This window comes from Phoenix dactylifera, chromosome 2 (genome assembly GCF_051530095.1).
Source record: "Phoenix dactylifera cultivar Ajwa chromosome 2, Ajwa_hap1_PhDact_Kaust_v1.1, whole genome shotgun sequence".
Taxonomy (NCBI): domain Eukaryota; kingdom Viridiplantae; phylum Streptophyta; class Magnoliopsida; order Arecales; family Arecaceae; genus Phoenix; species Phoenix dactylifera.
The window spans coordinates 27,158,210-27,181,794 of NC_143191.1; the positions used below are offsets into that span (position 1 = coordinate 27,158,210).

The 23,585-nt window shown below is 48.2% G+C and overlaps 1 pseudogene across 1 annotated transcript; it reads right to left on the reverse strand.

Moving 5' to 3' along the window:
- Positions 1 to 6,752: 6,752 nt before the first annotated feature.
- On the reverse strand, positions 6,753 to 8,938 carry LOC103704777 (zinc finger A20 and AN1 domain-containing stress-associated protein 8 pseudogene; annotated as a pseudogene). The gene is made up of 2 exons (XR_015975231.1): positions 8,679 to 8,938; positions 6,753 to 7,539 (listed from the first exon to the last, which is right to left on the reverse strand). The product of XR_015975231.1 is annotated as a zinc finger A20 and AN1 domain-containing stress-associated protein 8 pseudogene (transcript).
- Positions 8,939 to 23,585: the final 14,647 nt, after the last annotated feature.

Here is a 23,585-nt window from a genome sequence, read left to right on the forward strand (position 1 = left end):
TCTGCCCCAAGCAACCTTTCAGAAAAACAAAGCTGCCCTCGGATGCTAAAGTGACTTTCCAAGTGTGATTCTTGAAATAGAGGTTCAGGCAGCTCCTCAGACTTGTATTACAATGGACATCTTATTGAGAACTTTGCTTGGCCGATATGGTTGCAAGAATTGGACCAGGAGCACTGGTACCTCAAAAACTCTGTTATTTTTAACTGGCATGATAACACCCCAAGATCCAAGTGGGTCTGTTTCTATTGGTAGCTTCCAACCGGGTCTATTTTATGCAGAACCGAGAAGGAGGCAAACCAGATTTTTAAATGACAACAGAGGATAAAAAAATCCAGATATATTCTCATTTTATTAGGTTAGCTAACTATGCATGAAACATTATGCATTGCTCAGCAAACGATAGCATTGTAGAGGTTGTATAGAGAAAGTGCACGGTGATAAACCCACACTGCAGAAGAGTGAAGACAGAGAGGTAGAAAGGTCAAATTCCATGTGCTCAGTGTTTTAAACAATTTCCAGAAAATATTGATGTGAACAGAGCCAAAATCTATGAAGAAGCATAATTTTGCTTATTTGGTTGACCATAAAAAAGTGACACACTCCGAAATAGCTTATAGCTTATGTTTGGTTGAGCATTTAAAAAAAAAAAAATCTGTTATAAACAAAAAAATTTTATCATTTTCTATCTAAAAGCTTAAAGGATTTTTTTTAAAAAAAATTACCAAAATTCCAGCCAGTAGGAATTGAATTTTTCTATGTATGAATTTTTTTCATAAATATGAAAGTCTTATTTTGACGGGAAAACTCTCTTTTGAAAACTACAACCAAACATAAGCTATTTTTTTTATTTTTTCACCGACCACACTTTTCTTTCTTCTCTTCCCCTTAACCAAATGAGCTCTTTCTCTTCCCATGAACCAAATGAGCTCTTAATGTAACCCACCGAGTACGCAGCCAAACAAATATCGTAAGACTGTAACCAATATTTATACCAAACCTTCCCCAGTCAAATGGTAAGACTGTAACCAATATTTATACCAGACTTTCCCCCAGTCAATGTCTAAAACAAGATTGATATGCTTCAACATATAGATATGCTTCAATCTGATTGGACTTTGGAGATGGAGGAGCTGGGCTCAGAACAAGCAGGTGAAACAAAACCCCCAAAAATCTTGAATGACATGATAGATCCTTGGGCTTAAAAGAACGAAGATAGAGATATTTGGCCATAACCTCACCAAAATCTAAAGAAACAAAACAAAGTTCTAATTTTATCTTATCCCAAACAGAATTAAGCAACTGCATAAAACCAGCAGCACTGCTATAAATCCTGATATAGATAGTCTTGTCAGACAGCATGATCTAACAACATGCAAGTGTGCATGCATATCATTAATTAATGACATCAAATGTAGACTTCCAAGTACAAGCACTTGTTTAAAATTCATACTTTCAAAGATTGTGCACAAAGATCTTTTTCCATAGGTCAAAATTAGATTATTGGAAAGTGACAAGTTAATTAAACAGTGCCTATTTCGCACCAGGGAGCTTCACCATCTAAAGACTCTATGATTTGGATAAATCCACTGCAGAAACCATGCAAATCTGTCAGGATACTCTCCACAACCTCCATCAGGTCTAACCTTTTCCATCGCTTCAAACCATAAACTTACATGATCATAGCCCTTGATGTCAATGCAACCACCTCAATTAGATATTCAATAACCTAATGCTAAACCAATCGAACTTTTAAGCTTCCTCTTAGGCATTTGTTTGCAAAATTATAAATCTTACTACTCAATTATCTTTAATAAGCTCACCTCAGCTCCATTAAACATTGTGTATACATCCTTGCTGTTTCCCAACACTTGAAACCACATTGCATTGCATGTCAAATTGCAGCATACATAGCAAAAGTGTTGACAATGCATATAAACTATAAAGTACAGGATACTCAAATCAACTATTACATGTACTCCCAAAATCAGTTTGCTTAACAATCACCGCCATCCAACTAATGTTTGACATTTCACAACCTCAACATGACTACCAAAGTTCCACATTTAGCAGCATGCGGAAATCATAAGTATATTATTCGTTGAAAAAAAGAACTAACGAACAAAAACTAGAATAAAATAAAATGAAATAAAAAAATAACAAGTCAAATTATACCTGGGTAACTATCATATATAGTGCAGTGGCAATGTCTCCCTCACCTATAAGTGATCAGCTTTATCTAGCATGGTATGATCTAATGATGACTGAAAATGTTTATAACCAGCTCTTTACTTGACATCAACCCTCTACAAAGTTAAATAGTTAACTCGTAAAATTTTGAACAAGCAGGGAACCTGCTACGAAGCCTAAAATGAAAGTTGGCAGGGTGTGAAAACCTACCTTATTGGTTATACAGTTCAAGATCATGCACTCAGAGAGCAAACCTACAAGATTAGCATAGACCTCACAAGGACCCTGACAAAGAAGGCAAGCAAGATTTAATAATAACCAACAAGAAAAAATTGCCAACATATAATAATTTGAGGAGCTCTGAATCAAAATCTTCATCATTCAAATCATGGACCACATGATTTTACTTGAAATGCAATCTATGTTGTACTAAAAGTCCTATATACTTTACTCCAAGCCTCCAACATGAAGATGAGAAAAATGCATTTATTGTTTTTTTTAACAGTTCATTATAAATGAATGCTATACAAAGGTAAATCAAAAAAGATCACTGGCAGCTTCTCAAGTTCCATCAATAACATAACTTACCAAAAAAGAAATCAAAGTTTGGTACATGGTTTTTAATTTGGAATTAACAACCCACCACCACAGCCCCCGGCAAAAATCATAATGATAGTAAAGGCAATTTGGATTTTTTTCAAATTGACTGAAGCCTCCTTCCACCAATATGATCTATATACTGTTTACTTAACACATAAGATCAAAATGAAACTCAAAGTACATAAATAACTATGACAAGAAAATTACATGGAAACCTCCATAATAGCAAACTTAAATAAGCATAATTTTCATGAAGTCATTTTAGAACTTCTGTTGCTTCTTTCTTGCTGTGTCATAATTCACAAGGGTTGGCAATGTGAAAAGGCGCCCTCCTTAACTCAAGGTTCAACAAGATGATATCTTTCCAACATTTTATATTAATTAAATGATTTTGCTAGACCAAAAATGGGGCAACAACTTAGAACTGGTAACTGTTTGAAGACTAGCAGCCTACAACAAAGAAAAAGACACAAACAAAGATAATTTCCAGAAACTGATAGAGCATCTTTCTCTATTTATTTTTGTACAATTTGAGTAGTAAATCACAGGATAAGATAGCATCTTGCTATTTTATCAACTCTAGTTTGACTCCCTATGAATGAACCGAAGGAAGTAAACAAGTCATGATTCATATTTTTTTTTTAAAAAAAAAACACCTGTCCAATCTCAATCAGCCTAAAGGAATGAAAAGTTATACAATAGTCATATGCACTACAGCTTGAGTGAGATGAACTCTTGCTGTGTCTAGTTGAGCATGTAAGATAGCAAACACTAGTGAAACATATCTGATAAAGCAATATCAACGCCCAAAATAAATTGCAAAACATTAGCAGCACACTCAAGGAGTGTTTCTAACATTTCCTAACAGCATAAGCTCTGATCATTTTCTTAAAAATCTCATACGATGCTTATAACACCTCTGTCTAAGTGACAAAGATCATTGGTGGGGCTCTGAGTTAAGGAATCAGAGCAAAGGGGCTCAGACACCCTATGCCTTAAAAAATGTTTAATGTAGGAGGCCTAAACTATTATTCATTTATTCATAGAAGCTAAGTTCCAATTATTTTATAGTTCACAAAAGAGGATTGGCTCTTTTCTATGTACTTTGCCAAAGTTTGCTTTCTTGGTATCGGACCCCATACCAGTACCATCCTATCACTGTGTCCGTACACCCGATATAGAAGCCGGTTCAGTGTACCAACACTCAATATGCCCATTGTACCATATACCAGTTCGGTATGGTACGGTCGATACGCACCGTTACCGACACTGGTACGGCAAACTATGACTTTGCATGACACTTTGTATAATTTAAATACCAAACTAATGTATGGTGAGATATGTATACTAACCATAGAAAGTTGATCTATACCAAATCTCGTCAAGAAGTCCACCCACATTCTTTACGTAACTTATTTCAAATTACTTTTCTTAGATTTTTGAATTTTATAGATAATCTTGAGGTTTCTGCCTTATGACTTTTAGGCTTATAATTCACCTTATTGACAGTTTAAACACTTTGTCTGACACCATCACCTTTTTAAACATTCAAGTCTTCGCATACACATATCAACATCTAGATAAAAAAATTAAATGCTTAAGCCACTCATAGGTACATGATGATAAGATTTACAACTTTAAAGAAGGGTAATCAAGTGCAGATGGACAAAGCCTTCCTTATTTATCCAACCATGCAGAGGGAATCAACCTCATTAAGGCACATAAACAACAAATACCAGGTTTACCCCAAAAAAACATTTCCGTCCAATCACACGGGATTTTATGTACCATCAGAGCTAAACATCTTAAGTAACGTTATAGTGATCATGCCAGCATTAAGGTTTAGGCTGCACACACCCATAACAATATACACTAACCTCTACTGTAAGCTTGAAAGAATAATGTGATCTCAGTGTCTAAGGTGAGGATGATTGGACAATGTTCAAATAAACATCACTAATTGCCAGAATGGCCTCAGAATTCTAGACTATCATTAAGTCATACAGTTCACATTCAGTAATCTTTTCACCCTACAGTCATTGGACAAACCAACAGTTCATTACTGTCTTCACCTCATACACTCACAAAAACTCACCAGTTATAACGAATAAAAATGATTCAGTAATCACTTCCCTGAAAACCTCGCCAGAAAAGAGTAGTCTTAGACACCCATTTCGTGAGAACCAACAAAAAGAACCCCACGCAACTCATCAAACTAGCCAGGTTACTTGTCAGCTACATTGGTTGCATGGTTTAAGGTGCCTAGCATATGTGACCACTAAATCCTAGCATATTAGTAGAGAACAATTATGATATAGAAAACAATGTTGTAGAAGGCACTAGCACCTAGGCACTAGGTGAACGCCTAGAGGTCAAGGCAGAATCCACAAAGATGATGTTGATGATAATTATGATTCAAAGTTTAAGCATAACATACACGGATATAGAACATTAGTTGTCGGCCATATTTCGTAACATAACATTCAAACAAGATGTAGTTAGTGCTGGAAATGAGCATCTAGGCAATATCTAGTACTACTAATTCATAAATCATCTCATCCTCTACGCCCAAACATCATGCAAAATATTAAGGCAGGAGCCTATGCAGTGCCCTGCTTAGGCACACCCAGGCAGCCATTTTTCATAAAACAAAATAACTAAATGCCATAAACTCCCTAAAACACACAGAAATAGCACAACATAAACTCCCTACAACATATAAAAATAGCATAAACTGCAAATAAAATGTAAATAAATAAAAAATGCATGCTATGTTCAACGCCATCAATGTTGAATATTTCTTCTTTGTGTCAGCCTATCTCGTGAAATGTAATAGCCAGAAAAAAAAAAAACTATTGAGCTACGGCTATAAGATGCAAATTTTAAAATCTTACATTAACAAGCCATGAGATATAATAAGAAATGAATATTTATCAACAAGTCATCTGATATTTTTTATACCTAGACATGGCTTCATGCTTCATACAGACGATATAGTGATCAACAATTTCCATGGTTGGTTCATGATAGTTCTAAAATATAGAACAGTCAAAGGGAGAAAACACCTACAGCGTGTATAAACAAGATGAAGCAACAAAGATCAGATATTTGAAGGTATTTTTACCAGTTAACAGAACAAAGAAACAGTTAGCAAGAATTCCAGAATTAGATACAAAGATTGGGAAGATATTTTAATAATTCAGGCAAGGCATACTGAACCGGCCCGTACCGGCCGGTTCAGCACGTACCGTACCAGTACTGGGGCCAATCGGTACGGTTCAGCCATGGAAAATGGTTCCTGCTGTGTACCGGTGCGAACCAATCCGGTTCGCACTGGTACCGACGCGGGGAAGAAGAAAGAAGAGGAAGAAGAAGAACAGAAAAGAAGAGAAAGAAAGAGGAAGAAAGAAGAGGAAGAAGAAGAGAAAAAGGAGAAGAAGAAGAAGAGGAAGAGAGAGAAGAAGAGAGAGGAGACTTACCAGTACTGGGCCTCGTTGTGGTGATCCTCGTCGGGGCAATACTCGTCGGCGCTTGCTTGCAGGAGAAGAGCGGAGGAGAGAGGAGAAGAGCGAAGGAGAAACGAGAAGAAACGAGAAAGCTCGAAAAGAAGGAAGGAAATCCCGCGCGGAGAACGCATCCACAAGAGAAACGGCGCAGAAAACGCATTTTACGGTTGCAGTTTTAAGTAGGGAAACGAGGAAAACGCGCAAAAATGGGTTTCGTGCGCGCAAGGCCGCGCGCTCTCGCATACGCTGTCCCCGAACCGGGTCGGTATGATTCGGTTCGGTTCGGTACGGTATCTTACCTTACCTTACCTTGTAACTCATTTTCCAGCAGAAATCGCAACCTTACCTTGTAACTCAATTTCCAGCAGAAATCGTAATGAAATACAAAGTAAGAGATAAACCATTCACATCACTAGGGCATTATTACCAATGAGATGCAATTCGAAGGACACAACAGAATATCATAAAGGTAGCACATCATGATAACTCGAAATCATCCACAGTGCAAATACAAAGCTTACACACCAGAGCCAACAAGGGAACCTTCAGCAATCAACGATACAGGAGTTCTAGAGGCTGCAGAGATGCCTCAGCATCATACTTCCATCCATTTATAGCCAAGAACACATATGAAGACAAGCAGCCAGCATGATTTGGGAAGCCATAGACAATAAAAGAAGCTTTGACCAAACTGCATCAACCTTCTTGTCCATCTCTCTAGATTTTGTCAAGTTTTTCAGCTTTGACAACAGGGTTGGCTTTGGATATAGCATCCCTGCCTGCTGATCGATAATCAAATGGGCAGTTATGCTCGTCGGAATAGCGATGCATTGCACAGAAAAGATTTCCACAGCGACAAGTGAACCCAGTCAACCCAACTCGCTTCCTACAAGTGTTGCACCTGTTTGGACCGTCCTTCACCTTTGTCTCACCACCCTTGCTTATGGCCGAAGCATTAGATGGATATGCCAATGTGGTCTTTGGCTCTGTCGGACCAACAGCAAAATCTACACTCCAAGAAACTACTGGCTCTTTTCCACTGCTACTACCACTGCCACTTACAGTGCTATCAACAGATGATGCTACCAGCTTGGCCTGCTCCTGCTTCAATAACAGATCCTTGTGGCACTTGGAGCACATGTTCATGGTTGCAGGACTCCCAAAGAATCCACAGTTGTTGACACATAGAATTGGAGCTTCGGGAGTTTGGCACTCGGTCTTGTCGTGCTCCATAATTTCAAACCTCCTGCATCAATGGTTGCCTCAAAATTCCGAAACATAATAAGAGCAAACCATCACCAGAACAGATAGACATGTCACCACAGCAACAGGAAAGACCTTTTAATCATAAATGACCTAGGATCCTCTGCAGCGTGTTTGCACCGTATAGTGCTGTGCAGCACTCGATGGCCATCATCATGAGATGGACGGCCATCAACAGCGACATGTTGTGTATGGCATGTAAAGCTGCCTTGTTTGATAGCCATCCATCTCCTGATGGCGGCATAGAGCACTGCACAGCACTCTGTGGTGCAAACAGTGCACGACAAAGAACCTGTGCTCATCATAAATAACCTAAACCTAACATTTCTTATGTTGCTAGTCCTCAAGAAAGAAAAAGAAGATAACCTAAAAGTGAAGCTGTTTTACAAGACAATAATGAGCACATGCATAGCCAGAAAGTGAGATCATGAATTCAACTAATAAGGGAAATATTCAAAGCGTTGTAGTAAACAAGTCATCACTTACATGACATTATCTAGATTATTCTACATAAAATATGTTCACCGCAACCAAGGATCTCCATTTCAATTAAATGCCAGAAGTTCATAGTTAACATTTCGGCGGAGAGAGAGGGGCGGGAGAGAGTGGATGAGAGGTGGAGTGAGGAGAAGACAACACTTGATGCAAAAAAATTTGGACTTCTACTAACAAAGCATATTAGACATTAGAATGTTCTAACTTTAGTCATCGTAAAATCAGAGTTGAACCCAGATCAGTATCAACCAAAAAACACAATAAGTCAGAAGACATAATCTAAATAGACGGAACAAAAAAAAAAGGATTTTGATGACACAGTCCTGACTTTTATATCTTAGAATAGCTGAAATAGAAATTTTCCAAAATTTTGGTCTCTAAAAAAATCTAAAATTTTTAAAAGAAAACACCCCAAAAAACCAAAGGACAGAACTTGTAACAAATACGTAATTTCTTTCAAACTACAACAGAAAAACATAATTACCATCATGAAACCTAATCAACACTCTCTCAGCCACAGACGCAACCTAAGCCAACGACAAATCTACGAAAAATGAAACAAGACAACGAACATGGAACGAAAACCCTAATCCAAGCCCATCAAGAACCATCCATAAAATAACGCACCTGTTTCTCCCGGTAGGAAGGCCCTTCTACGCTGATTACCTCCGAATTACGGCATTCAACGATGGCCGCTCCAATTATAGAAACAAAGGACGTAACCAGAGCCAAATTAGAGTGGAAAGAGAGAGGCGGGGAGCTAGGAGATTAGGAAAGGTCTCAAACCCTAACTAAAGAGAACGGAGTCGCCGCGATATCGTAGAATTGACGGCAAGAAAAGGGGGCGTCCGGGGAAGGGGGAGAGAGGGAGGAGAATTGGGTTGATATTGGAGATGCAAGAGGCCATTTATAAGAGATTTCTTGTGCTGACAACGAACGCTTTCACCTGAGGCTGCCCGGCTGCCCGCGAGGCGTCTCATGCCGAGTCGGCAGGTGAGGAGGACGGACGGCTCTGATTCCTCCACGTCGCCGCGGTGAGTGGTCCCGCCCCCATTGCCCCTGTAAGCTAGGGACGTATTACGTTTTCTTTTCTGGTTGGGGCAAGTACGGGCTGCCCGGGACCTGTTCTCTCTCTTAAGGCCCATTTTGGAATTTTCAATTTATACCGGGGCGCCCATATTAAAGACCAAGTCTGAAAATTAAATAGGAATAAAATTACTAATAAAATCCACCAATCTCACAATATTTTAAAATAAAATTATGCATGTTAGGAGAGGTCATCCATCCGCATTCCCTCTTTTTCCTTATAAAACATTTCTCCTCCTTCATTAGTTTTTTTCTCCTTATGTGAATCTTTCTTTTTCGTAAAAGCATCCATCTCGATACACACTTCCAAATAAATCGATGCACAATTTGCAGAATATAGTATTCATTAATATATACTATATGGACAGATGTTACACACCTAACAAAATAGTCATCTAGCAACCTAACACATACCTCCAAGCAAGTTGATATACAGCTCTCAGATTATCGTAGTCACTGATACATAGTATACGATCAGGTAATAGACATTCCATTAACTTTCTAATGCATACTATAAGCTTTGTGATATATTACCTAGCAGCAACCAACTACGCACTATGGATAAATTGATATATAGTTTCCAAAATATGGTATTCACTAATATACAATACATAGACAGTTGATATACTTAGCAAAATAATCATCCAACATCCTAATACGCACCTCTATGTAAATTAATACACAATTTTCATAATATGGTGTTTATCAATATAAACTACATAAGCAGTGATATACATCTGGCAAAATAGTCATCTAGCAATATAATACACATCTCCAAGTAACTTGATATATAGTTTTTAGGTAATCAACTGGTGAGGCTTGATTTATCTGGAGGTGTGTATTGAAATGAACACTTTCATAAAGAAGAAAATTTTCAGATGAGAAAGGGACTCGTAGAGAAGGAGAAATGTCTCGAAAGGAATAAGAGGGGATGTGAGCGGACAACTTCTATTCATGTGCGCAGACGGACTCTATTAGTAGTAGTTTCGTTCCAATTTGATTTTTAGGTTTCCACTTTAAGATGAGCGCCAAAAGAAATATAACAAACTAAAAAGCCTACCCCATACAACATCCTCCAATATAATGCACCTAATAAAATTCAGAAAAATTACAGAGACACCGTCTCAATTTTAAAATAATCTTACTTAACCCTCGACTTTAAAAAGTGCTAAACTAGTCCTTCGAGTTATCCAAATATTCTAAACTTATCCTTCGGCTCACTGACCAGTGGAAGGTATTAGTCTGTCATTTCAATTTAACAAAAAATACCCTCTCCCTCTTTTAGGCATTTTGAAATTGATTCCGGCTCCCCCCTTCCAATGCCGAGGGTTATTTCTTTCGAATCCCCTACTCCAGTCCTCCATCCTCCACCAATTTTTGATGAGCTCCAATAATTCTATCCTTCGCTCAGGTCCGGCCATCCCTCCTTCCTTACACACCACTATAGCAAGCATTCGAAGAGCTCGAGAACTCTCCATCGAGAAATCTCCTACAAGATGGGATTCTTTTAAAAAAAATAAAAATCCCCAATAACAAGAGCCAAGATCCCAAGCTTCCACTAGATCCATGCCCAATCCTTGAAGATTTAAGTGGGAAAAATAAATCAAGAGTAAAAACCACTAAAACAAGAAGATAAAATCCGCGAAAAATTCTAGCTTTACCTGTTTGAGGGAGGAAGGGAAGATGACTTACTCGCTTTTCAATGATGAGTTGATGATCTCCTTGGTGATCTCCCTCTTCCATGGTAGATGCAAGTGCAAGAGACCACATCTTTCCGAAGCGGCAACTGCTCGCCATCTTCCTCCCCCCCTCTTCATGATCACCTCCAGTAGCTCTAGTAGCATCTTCACCCACTGTCTCTCCTCCTCCTCTACCACCCCCGATGGCATTGCCTCTTTAAAAACAAAATCGAAGCGGCGTCCCGTTGGATCCCGGAGCCTCATCATGAGCCTGCGGCTCAAAACCGCCTCGAAAGGCAAAAGGGCGTCGCCTCGTGCCCTCGAGCCCTCATTAAAGACGCCCTGAAGCGCGCGGAATGGCGGAGCAATTTAAAGCTACCTGGTCCCACCAGCATGATAAAGACAATTATTTCCTTCGCCCGAGCTCGCAAGCGGCTCGGACTCGAAAGTCGGAGAGTAGTGTTCGGAAAAAAATGGATTGCCCCGAAGCACGTGGATGCATCGCCGGCACGTGATGACGAACGCCACAGCAGCAACCCTCAAGGCGCTTGACCTCGTGGCGCCCGACCTCAGAGCTCACAGCCGTGCGGCCTTGATCGACCTTAAGTCCGAAGAAGATCCAATCAAAGAATGAAGCAGACCTCTCCTCTCCACCGGGAGTCAAGCTCCTCTCCTTCTCTCCTAGGATATAATCCTGCGATCTCCGCCTGAGCGACTGTCAACAATTAAATGCGCACGATCTCCACGGACCTCCAGCTTACTCAAAATCTCAGACCATCCACGGCAACTAGTTGACTCACCCAATTCCGTCCAGTCACCCACGGTAACTCATTAATTCGCCCAGTCGCATCACAGGTAACCCTGTATCCCTCCTATAAAAGAGGAACTCCTTCCTCTTGAAGGGGATTCTGATTTTAGACTTTTTGAGACCTGACATGCGATCTATTTCTCTCTTTCTCCACAAAAGCCCCTCCTCTGACTTAAGCATCGGAAGGCCGGCACCGGGAACCCTGGCCACCGATTTTTTGCAGGTTTTCCGGAGGACGCAGCCCGCCGACGTACCACCCGTATCGGAGCTCCCTCTCCTCAGCCCGTGGTCACCCTCGAGTCCAGTTTCCAGCAACACTAGCTATATGATTTCCCTCAAACATATAGGAGGTGGTAAAGTTCAAGTTGACCATCTATTTAAGACTATAATAATATTTCTATTGAGGGAGAAAAATCCATTCACTCTGTATAATTGTATGGCCTATATGTTCATATAAGCATGGATTATAAGGAGTCTCTAAGCTTAGTAAAAATGCAATTGAGTCAAAGAGGTGGGCACAGCCTCTTATGCCCTTCTCCATTACCTAAACATGGTTTTAAAATAACCATTAAAGCTCTCTATAGAAATAAACAAAAGCGTTTGGTTTTCGTTAAACCCACGATTAGAGCTACAAGTGAGGTGTATATTTCCGGCATTACATTATTTATTGGATTCTCAACGGCACTTTTGTTCATCTCTAGCCAAGCATTTAAATAAAATCTTCGGTCCGAAAATATTAACCTTGATCTAGCTCAAATCAAGTCACATTTTAATATCAACAGAATCACGCTTTTCTTGCAATGGAGCATTTTTAACAAGAAAGCCTAACAATTTATTAAAATTTTAGATAATAAATTTTTACTTTTTACACTAACTGATGTCTTAAAAATATATTAGAATACTTTATGAATAAAATTTCTACTTGTCTTAAAGTTCAAAACTTCTACTTGCAGTGAAAAGAGCATAATTGAGAGGCATGGCAACGGTACCTTGTCATTTCATTCACGATAAATAATAAAAAATATAGAATTTTACCTATCGAGACAATTTTTTTCAGGCACATTGAAGATCAATAAGTTTCAAGCAACAAAAAATATAGGTATTACTAGCATGAAATTTAATAACTAAAGTGTTCCCATTTTATTTATGGAATCGCGGTGATCACAGTGTCTTTGGATTTAAATGTCATAGAGTTTTGCAAGAAAGTTAACCATATAGTCTAGTCTTGTTTCAAGGCACATAATGTCTTGCATGCACGCATATATAAAAATATTATATATTAATTCATGAATATGTGGTATATTGGAAAAATTTAGTTTGATCATATATTCTTTCATTGAGAATGAGACACACTGTATTGTATGAAAACCTATCTTTAGCAAAAAAAAAAAAAAAAAAAAAAAAGAATGAGACACACTAATAATACTGTTGCTGGTGGTCCAAACCGAGAACGATTGACACGACGGTGTGAACGGGGTTCCGCCTGAGTTGTCTTGGTTGGTGCTGGTTGCGCTCCACCTTCCGCCAAGGAACCTGCAAACAAGCCTTGCACCACCACCAGGGTGGTGATGGCCCTCCGACGGTCAAGTCAGAGGAGATTGGAGGAGGAGAGATGATAATCACAAGTGGGAGAGAGTGCTCTGGGAGGTATTGCTTACCCCCCCCTTCTCCCCCCAGCCGCATATATACCTGGCTGGGAGGTCTCTCAGGGGGGTTTGTCGTCGTGGGGCACGATAGAATGGCCACTGACATGGCCGTTACGGGGCGTCGTGGAGCAGCGCTGGGTACGGTCATGGCAGGGCGTAGTGGAGCTCCGCTTTGTACGGTTGATACAGGAGATCGTGGGCAGCATCGGGTACAGCCGTTGCAGGGAGTAGTGGAGCAGGAGGCCGCGGCGTGCCTCTGGAGAATAGCCTGTCGTTATCAAAAGATCTCCGACTCGGGGTCGGAATGCTGGATCATAGGGCAGCCGACCCGGTGTCGGGCTGCGGAGCCGAGGAGGTCCGACTCGGGGTCGGAGTGCTGGATCATAGGGCAGCCGACCCGGGGTCGGGCTGCGGAGCCGAGGAGGTCCGACTCGGGGTCGGAGTGCTGGATCATAGGGCAGCCGACCCGGGGTCGGGCTGCGGAGCCGAGGAGGTCCGACTCGGGGTCGGAGTGCTGGATCATAGGGCAGCCGACCCGGGGTCGGGCTGCGGAGCCGAGGAGGTCCGACTCGGGGTCGGAGTGCTGGATCATAGGGCAGCTGTAGCTTTCCTGGATACGCGTGCCGATCACGTGGGGCATGGCGGCTCAATTCCCCCATAACAGTAGCCCCCCACTTCCGAGCCTGGAACCAGAAGGGGAACAGGTGAAGGGAGTGATGTTTCGAGATTGCCGCCATCCTTCGGAGAGGCGCGCGCGCTTCAAGCTTCCCGCCTTCTTTATGGCGTATGGCGGTTGCTGCTGACCTGGCAACCTGAGGATTTCGGCGGACATCCTTCCTTAATGGTGTCGATTCGCCTTTGGGGTGCGAGCGACCCTTCGGCGGCCAGGCGTCTTCTGGCGTCATCGAGGTGTCACTTGCCCTTTCGCCTATTTAATCGGGGGTCCTCCCCCGTCCGTCTTCTTCTTTACGGACATTTTCGAGTTTCTCCTTTGCGCTACCATTGTTGCCGCCGAAACGTTCGCTTGCTTTTCCTTTGACGCTCTCGGAGCCGTTCTTCCTCCTCTTCAAGTGAGTTTCCCACTCTTCTACTTTGAGCTCTTCATACTTTTTCTTTTTGTACTAGTGCACCCCAGTCGTTCCGGCCTTTCCCTCCTTCTTGACCCCGTCCTGACCGTAGATTGGCCGTTAGGGATGGGCGAAGTGGGAGCAGATACCTCAGGAAACTCTTCCGGCGCTAAGCCAGGCATCCGAGGGTTAGGCCTCAGGAAATTCTTCCGGCGCTAAGCCAGGCATCCGAGGGTTAGGCCTCAGGAAACTCTTCCGGCGCTGAGCCAGGCATCCGAGGGTTAGGCCTCAGGAAACTCTTCCGGCGCTAGGCCAGGCATCCGAGGGTTAGGCCTCAGGAAACTCTTCCGGCGCTAAGCCAGGCATCCGAGGGTTAGGCCTCAGGAAATTCTTCCGGCGCTAAGCCAGGCATCCGAGGGTTAGGCCTCAGGAAACTCTTCCGGCGCTGAGCCAGGCATCCGAGGGTTAGTCCTCAGGAAACTCTTCCGGCGCTAGGCCAGGTATCCGAGGGTTAGGCCTCAGGAAATTCTTCCGGCGCTAAGCCAGGCATCCGAGGGTTAGGCCTCAGGAAATTCTTCCGGCGCTAGGCCAGGCATCCGAGGGTTAGTCCTCAGGAAATTCTTCCGGCGCTAAGCCAGGTATCCGAGGGTTAGGCCTCAGGAAATTCTTCCGGCGCTAGGCCAGGCATCCGAGGGTTAGGCCTCAGGAAATTCTTCCGGCGCTAAGCCAGGCATCCGAGGGTTAGGCCTCAGGAAACTCTTCCGGCGCTAGGCCAGGCATCCGAGGGTTAGTCCTCAGGAAATTCTTCCGGCGCTAAGCCAGGCATCCGAGGGTTAGGCCTCAGGAAATTCTTCCGGCGCTAGGCCAGGCATCCGAGGGTTAGGCCTCAGGAAATTCTTCCGGCGCTAAGCCAGGCATCCGAGGGTTAGGCCTCAGGAAATTCTTCCGGCGCTAAGCCAGGCATCCGAGGGTTAGGCCTCAGGAAATTCTTCCGCTCGCTGGTCGGCCAAGGCTGGCGCAAGCCGAAGCGACCGGTCGGGGCTTCCGGCTAGTCTGCTCCCGGGATGATCATCGGGTTAGCCAGGCATCTGAGGGTTGTCAAGCCTCAGGGAAATTCCGCTCGTTGGTCGGCCAAGGCTGGCGCAAGCCGAGGCGACCGGTCGGGGCTTCCGGCTAGTCTGCTCCCGGGATGATCATCGGGTTAGCCAGGCATCCGAGGGCCGAGCCTCGGGAGATTCCACTCGTTGGTCGGCCTAGGCTGGCGCAAGCCGAGGCGACCGGTCGGGGCTTCCGGCTAGTCTGCTCCCGGGATGATCATCGGGTTAGCCAGGCATCTGAGGGTTGTCAAGCCTCAGGGAAATTCCGCTCGTTGGTCGGCCAAGGCTGGCGCAAGCCGAGGCGACCGGTCGGGGCTTCCGGCTAGTCTGCTCCCGGGATGATCATCGGGTTAGCCAGGCATCCGAGGGCCGAGCCTCGGGAGATTCCACTCGTTGGTCGGCCTAGGCTGGCGCAAGCCGAGGCGACCGGTCGGGGCTTCCGGCTAGTCTGCTCCCGGGATGATCATCGGGTTAGCCAGGCATCTGAGGGTTGTCAAGCCTCAGGAAAATTCCGCTCGTTGGTCGGCCAAGGCTGGCGCAAGCCGAGGCGACCGGTCGGGGCTTCCGGCTAGTCTGCTCCCGGGATGATCATCGGGTTAGCCAGGCATCCGAGGGCCGAGCCTCAGGACATTCCACTCGTTGGTCGGCCACTTGTCGCTCGCCGCCCATCGGGGTTTCTCTGTGCCCAGCCGCGACCGTGTTTCTCCTCTCCTCCAAGCGTTGCCTGGGGGGAACACGAGAAGGGTATTAAACGCTAATTAATGCGTTACCTGGGAAATCGGATCGCCAGTTGCTGCTGGTGAGGAGTGTTAGTTGAGCGGCCGCGATACGCGGGTTCTTCGAGGAGGATGCGGCCTGGGCGCGAGCGGAGACACGTGGACCTAGGGGTATACGTCACCCGGATCGTCCTGCACAAAGAATGCGATTTAAGGAGAATGACGCTTAGGAAATCGCGGGGAGATACGCCTCGGGAGCCGGAACGGCTCCGGATTCAGTGCGCCTGCATTTATTGGAGCCACCCGTATCGGAACTACCAGGGGGCCGCAGCTTGGCTATAAATACAGGTGCAGGTACGATGGAATTTGCCAAGCCGGAGCTGCAGGTTGCCATGGATCGCGGACCTCCTCCTTGGCATATGACTGAGAGACTCCTGTCGAAGGAAAGGAGAGGCGCTCCCCTTACAACTTCAGCCAACTAGCCGTTTCATCTGGGATCAACAAGGAGGGTCTCCCCGGCGGAACTCCGCTCTAGGCGTTTCATCCGGGATCACATCTCCCCTCCTTGAAGTTCAGCCTCCCGGTTGAGCTCTGCGCCGGACGCTCAATCCGGGACCGCGCCTCCATATACTCTTCCCCCTTGAATCCCTTCTCTTCCCTACCACTGGGAAAGATGGGAATATCCTTTGGAGGCGGCGTTCCCCTGGGGGCAGCGGGAGCTTCTTCTGCGGCGGCTCCTCCTCTTTTTGGTGAGGTGCTGGATGGCGCCTCCGGTTAGAAGCACCCACTTCTGGTGGGACTGCAGCCGCCCTGGGTTGAGGGTTTGGGTCCCCACCTCTTCTTTACTTTCTTTACTCCCTAATTCCCCTCTGGGAATTCCTTGTAATCACACGAGCACGCCACTGTAACCAGAAATTATTGAAATGAAAAGTATTGCACCTTTTTAAATTGTCTTTCTGGCCTTGTTGTTCTACTGGTAATACATCCGCAGGTTAGCGGAATTCCAGCCCCTTGGAATTTCTCGGCCATCTAGGGCTTCCAACTGGTAGGAGCCAGGTCGGTTTACCCAACGAACTTTATACGGGCCTTCCCAATTTGGCGCTAGCTTCCCACCTTCCGTAGGTTGAGATGCCTTAGCTCGCCTCAGCACCAGATCTCCAATTCTGAAAAGCTTCGGTCGGACTTTGGAGTTGTAATATCGGGCCACCCTCTGCTGATACATTGCCATCCGTACCTGAGCCATTTCCCTTGCCTCTTCCAAGAGATCCAAGTTCCCTCGGAGTTGCTCTGAATTGGCCTCGGGTCGGTGCGCGGCCACCCGAGGCGAGGGGAGTCCGAGCTCCACGGGGGCAACGGCTTCCGTGCCATAGGTTAGGCTGAAAGGCGTCTCTCCAGTAGGAGTCCGTTGTGTGGTCCGATACGCCCAAAGGACATTCTCGAGTTCCTCGACCCAAGCTTGCCCCGTCCGGCCGATCCGCGCTTTGATACCTTGGAGGATTGTCCGATTTGTGACCTCGGCCTCGCCGTTGGTTTGGGGATGCGACACGGATGTGAACCGATGCTCGATCCCGAATTCCTCGCAGAAGTCCCGGAAGTGCTTGTTATCAAACTGTCGACCGTTATCCGAGATGAGGACCCGAGGTACTCCAAATCGGACAATGATGTTCTTCTTCACGAACTTCCGGACTTGTGCCTCCGTGATGGTGGCCAGTGGCTCTGCCTCCACCCACTTGGTGAAGTAGTCGATGGCGACAATCAAAAATTTCCGCTGGGCCGAAGCGACGGGGAATGGTCCGAGGATATCCATTCCCCACTGTGCGAAGGGCCAGGGCGCGGTGATTGGCGCCAAGGGGACAGAGGGGACTCTCTGGACGTTGGCGTGGCGCTGGCAGGCGTCGCATTTCCGCACGTGGTCCTTCGAGTCCTCCAACAAGGTCGGCCAATAGTAGCCTTGCCTCATGATCTTATGCGCCAAGGACCTAGCCCCCAAGTGCGATCCGCAGATGCCTTCGTGGACTTCGCCGAGGGCGTAGGCCGCTTCCGCGGGGCGGAGGCACCTTAAGAGGGGGGCGGTAAACGAGGTCCGATACAGCCTCCCTTCATAAAGTACGTAGTGGGCGGACTTCTTTACAAGCCGCCGGGCCTGATCTTCGTCTTCAGGGAGGATTCCTTCGGCGAGGTAGGCGACGAGCGGGTCCATCCAAGACGGCTCCGGATCAATTGCCATCACCGCTCCAGCCCCGTCAATGCTCGGGGCATCCAGGGTCTCCAGGTAGATTGCCCTCGACAAGTTGTGCGCGTCTGCGTCCACTAGGCGGGACAACCTGTCGGCCCTGGCATTTTCGCTCCTCGGGACCTGCTGAATGTCAACACTGCCGAGGTCGGGAATGAGTGTTTGCACCTTCCGGACGTAGCTCTGCATGGTCGGGCTCCGCGCCTCGAACTCCCCTCGAACCTGCCCGACCACCAGCTGGGAGTCGGTGAAGACTTTCAGACGCCGGATGCCGAGCTCCTTGGCGAGTTTGAGTCCTGCGACTAGGGCCTCGTACTCCGCCTCATTGTTGGTCACTGGAAATCCGAACCTCAAGGCATACTCGGCTATCACTCCATCGGGATTGGTGAGGACCAGCCCAGCCCCTCCACCTTCAGGGTTCGACGACCCGTCAATGTGGAGCGTCCAGATCGGGAGATCGAGGCTGGGTGTCTCCGGCGGCTTAGGTTCCGCCTCCTGCACAGTGCACTCAGCGAGAAAGTCCGCGAGCACCTGGGCCTTGATGGCTGGTCGGGGCTGGTAGCGGATGTCGAACTCACCAAGTTCTACTGCCCACTTCACCAGCCGTCCCGCATTCTCTGGATTGCTGAGAATCTGCCGCAGTGGTTGATCGGTCAAAAGGGTGACAGAATGAGCCTGGAAATAGGGGCGAAGCCTCCTGGTCGCAGTCAGCAGCGCGAAGGCGATCTTCTCAGCCTTCGTGTACCGCGTCTCGGCATCCCGGAGGACTCGGCTGATGTAGTATACAGGCTTCTGAAGTCTTGCCTCTTCCCGAACCAGTACTGCGCTGACTGCGGTTGGGGAGACCGCCAGGTAAAGGTAGAGCATCTCCCCCTCTTGCGGCTTGGACAGCAGGGGAGGAGACGCCATGTACTCCTTGAGCTGGTCGAACGCCGCATGACATTCGGCCGTCCAGAGGAAGTCTTTTGGGCGCTTCAACACCTTGAAGAATGGTTGGCAGCGTTCGGCCGACTTTGCCACAAATCGTCCGAGCGCGGCGACCCTTCCAGCGAGCTCCTGAACCTCCTTCACTTTGGTCGGAGGGGACATATCTTGGATGGCTTTGATCTTGTCCGGGTTGGCCTCGATCCCGCGCTGGTTGACAATGAAACCGAGGAACCTCCCGGCCGAAGCACCAAAAGCGCACTTCGCTGGGTTTAGCTTCATGCGAAACTTTCGCAAGGTGGTGAAAGTCTCCTCCAGATCTGCAATGTGCTGGTCTGCATGGCGGCTTTTTACCAGCATATCGTCCACGTACACCTCCATATTCCGGCCGATCTGCTCCTTGAAGATTTTATTGACGAGGCGCTGGTAAGTGGCGCCAGCGTTCTTCAGACCGAAGGGCATTATCTTGTAACAGTACAGCCCCCGGTCTGTTATGAAGGCAGTTTTCTCCTCGTCCTGTGGAGCCATCATTATTTGGTTGTAGCCGGAGAAGGCGTCCATAAAAGACAGTAGCTGATATCCGGAAGTCGCGTCGACCAGTTGGTCTATCCGTGGAAGCAGAAAGCTATCCTTGGGGCACGCCTTGTTCAGGTCGGTGTAGTCGACGCACATCCTCCACTTCCCGCTCGCCTTCCGGACAAGTACGACGTTTGCCAGCCACTCGGGGTAGCTCACCTCTCTTATGAAACCTGCCTCCAAGAGTTTGTCTACCTCCTGGTCGACCACCCGGATCCGATCCGGGGCACAGTGTCTCTTCTTTTGCTTTACTGGTCGGTGGGTCGGGTCGACGTTGAGGGCGTGAGAAACGACCTCCGGGTCGATCCCAGGTACATCGGCCGCCGACCAGGCAAACACATCTGCATTGGCTCGGAGGAATTCCACTAACCGGAGCCGAGCTTCCAAGTCGAGGTTGGCACCGACCCGGACCGTGCGGTCCGGGCGGCCTTCTTCGAGGGGAACTTCGATTACGCCCTCGGCCGGCTCCCCGTGCCGCAAGGCCACTTCGTCTCTGGCGTCAAGTGACTCGACGCTTAGGGCCTCCATGGGCTTCTTCCCTTTGAGAGTTGCTAGGAAACACTGCCGTGCGGTCGGCTGGTCACCTCGGACCTCTCCAATCCCGGCCGCTGTGGGGAACCGCATGAGCAAATGGTAGGTAGAAACCACCGCGCGAAGGGCGTTCAGTCCGGGTCGTCCGAGGATAGCGTTGTAGGCCGAGGGGACACGGACGACCAAGAACCCGAGCCGCACCGTGGCTTCTGCGGGTGCAATGCCCGCAGTCACAGGCAGCTCGATGACACCTTCGGCCGAGATAGCGTCTCCAGTGAATTCTATGAGGGGGGTGGATGTTTTGTGCAACAATTGTCGGGAAAAGCCCATCTTTTGGAAGGCCTCATAATACAAAATATCAGCTGAGCTTCCACTATCCACAAGAACACGCCTTACATCATAGTCCGCCATAGTGAGAGAGATCACCATGGCGTCATCGTGGGGAGTCTGAACCCCCTTTACATCTTCATCACAAAAAGTGATTACATTTCCGACCCGCTGCCTCTTCGCGACGGCCACTCCTGATACTTCCGCCGAGCCCCCTGCGTTCCTCACGGGCCGAGAGCAGCCCCCAGTGATGGTGTGGATCACTCCCGCAACGGGTCGATTCTGCTCCCGAGGCTCCTGAGGGGCCGGGTCGGCTGGACGCGGGTCTGCGGGGGGACGTCGGTCGTTTACATATCGACCGAGACGCCCTCGGCGAATGAGAGCCTCGATCTCGTCCCGAAGCTGGAAGCAGTCTTCGGTATCGTGGCCGTGGTCTCGGTGGTACTCACAGTACGCCCGAGAAGGCTTCCTCCCAGGGATCTTCTTCATCTGCCTCGGGACCGGGAGGTCCTCCCGCCCCTTGACCTCCATGAGGATCTGGGCCCGGGGGGCCAGGAGTGGGGTGTACCGGTTGAAGCGTCGGTGCGGAGAACGAGGGCGTGTGGCGCCGTGGTTCCTTGCTGGTGACGGGCTTCTGCGCCGGCGTTGAGGCGTCGGGATCCTCCTCTGGGGTGCCTCTTTTCGCCTTTTCTTCCCGGGCTTTAGAGGGGCCTCGGCGGCCTCCTTGTTCCGGTGGGAGGCTGCCTCCTCGGCGTCTGCATACTGGTTTGCCCGAGACAACAGCTCCGGGAAGCTCCGCGGCAGGCGTTTGTCCAGGGAGAAGGTGAGTCTGCCCTTCCGGAAGCCTCGCTTCAGGGCTGAGAGAGCCACCTCCTGGCTCAAATTCCGGACCTCCAGTGTTGCCTTGTTGAAGCGGGTGAGATAATCCCGCAGGCTCTCTCCCTCGTTCTGCCGGACATCGAAGAGGGAGTCGGAGACCAGTCTTCGCCGGCTACTGACGGCGAAATGGCTGATGAAGAGACGGGTGAACTGGTGGAAGGACTGGATGGAATTAGCCTCCAGGCCGGCGAACCACGCCCTTGCCGGGCCGCGGAGGGTCGCCGGGAAGGCCTTGCAGAGGAGAGGATCCGATGCTCCATGGAGGAGCATAAGAGTCCTGAAACTCTCCACGTGGTCCCGTGGGTCCGCCGCCCCGTCGTAGGGTTCGATCGCCGGCATTTTGAACCCCGGCGGGTTTAGGGTTCGCAGGATCCTTGAGGCAAGCGCCGGCTGGGAGGAGATTTCCAAGTCGGCGAAGGGATCTTTGGAGTGGCCCTTCAGGACCTGGAGCTGTCTGTGGAGATCGTCCACCCGCCGGTCCAGGGAGCGCGACCGGTGGGTGGGAGACAAGGAGCGGCGCGAGGGGGACCGACTGGAGTGCGGGCCCCTCGAGGACTGGGGTGTCTGAGAACGCGCCCGGGTCCGCCTCTCGTACCCCGCGCAGCTCCGATGAGAAGGTCCTGGCAGAATGGACCGCACTCGAGAATCCTCCCCGCGCCGGCGCTCCTCTCCATGGGAGAGGAAGGAGCGCGGGTTGTGAGGAAGAGGCGAGAGCTCGGGGAGCAGCGGCTCCTGAGCCCGCTGCGGCACCCGAGAGATCACACCCTGCAGATTCTGCACTGCCTCCGCGAGGGTGCGAACCTGCTGGGCTAGCTGGTCGAACTGAGCAGGTTCGACCGTCTGAATGGGAGGAGAAGCGGTGGAATGCTGCTGAGAGTGTGTTGGGGACGCAGCAGCCTCCCGGCCAGAGGCGCGAGAGGCTCCGCGACCGGAAGCATTGGAAGCTCCGCGACCACCTCGCCGTGCCATTACGATCGTTCTGAGATTAGTCCCTTCCTCTAGCGCCAACTGTTGCTGGTGGTCCAAACCGAGAACGATTGACACGACGGTGTGAACGGGGTTCCGCCTGAGTTGTCTTGGTTGGTGCTGGTTGCGCTCCACCTTCCGCCAAGGAACCTGCAAACAAGCCTTGCACCACCACCAGGGTGGTGATGGCCCTCCGACGGTCAAGTCAGAGGAGATTGGAGGAGGAGAGATGATAATCACAAGTGGGAGAGAGTGCTCTGGGAGGTATTGCTTACCCCCCCTTCTCCCCCCAGCCGCATATATACCTGGCTGGGAGGTCTCTCAGGGGGGTTTGTCGTCGTGGGGCACGATAGAATGGCCACTGACATGGCCGTTACGGGGCGTCGTGGAGCAGCGCTGGGTACGGTCATGGCAGGGCGTAGTGGAGCTCCGCTTTGTACGGTTGATACAGGAGATCGTGGGCAGCATCGGGTACAGCCGTTGCAGGGAGTAGTGGAGCAGGAGGCCGCGGCGTGCCTCTGGAGAATAGCCTGTCGTTATCAAAAGATCTCCGACTCGGGGTCGGAATGCTGGATCATAGGGCAGCCGACCCGGGGTCGGGCTGCGGAGCCGAGGAGGTCCGACTCGGGGTCGGAGTGCTGGATCATAGGGCAGCCGACCCGGGGTCGGGCTGCGGAGCCGAGGAGGTCCGACTCGGGGTCGGAGTGCTGGATCATAGGGCAGCCGACCCGGGGTCGGGCTGCGGAGCCGAGGAGGTCCGACTCGGGGTCGGAGTGCTGGATCATAGGGCAGCTGTAGCTTTCCTGGATACGCGTGCCGATCACGTGGGGCATGGCGGCTCAATTCCCCCATAACAAATACATATGTAAAATTCAACGGGGACATAAAATAAAAGATTTTTATAGTTCGATGTCAAATCTTGCCATAATTTTCTCTGAAGACTCCACGGTGCGCAAAATAAAAAATTATTCATAATTCATCCCATTAGATATTCTTCCG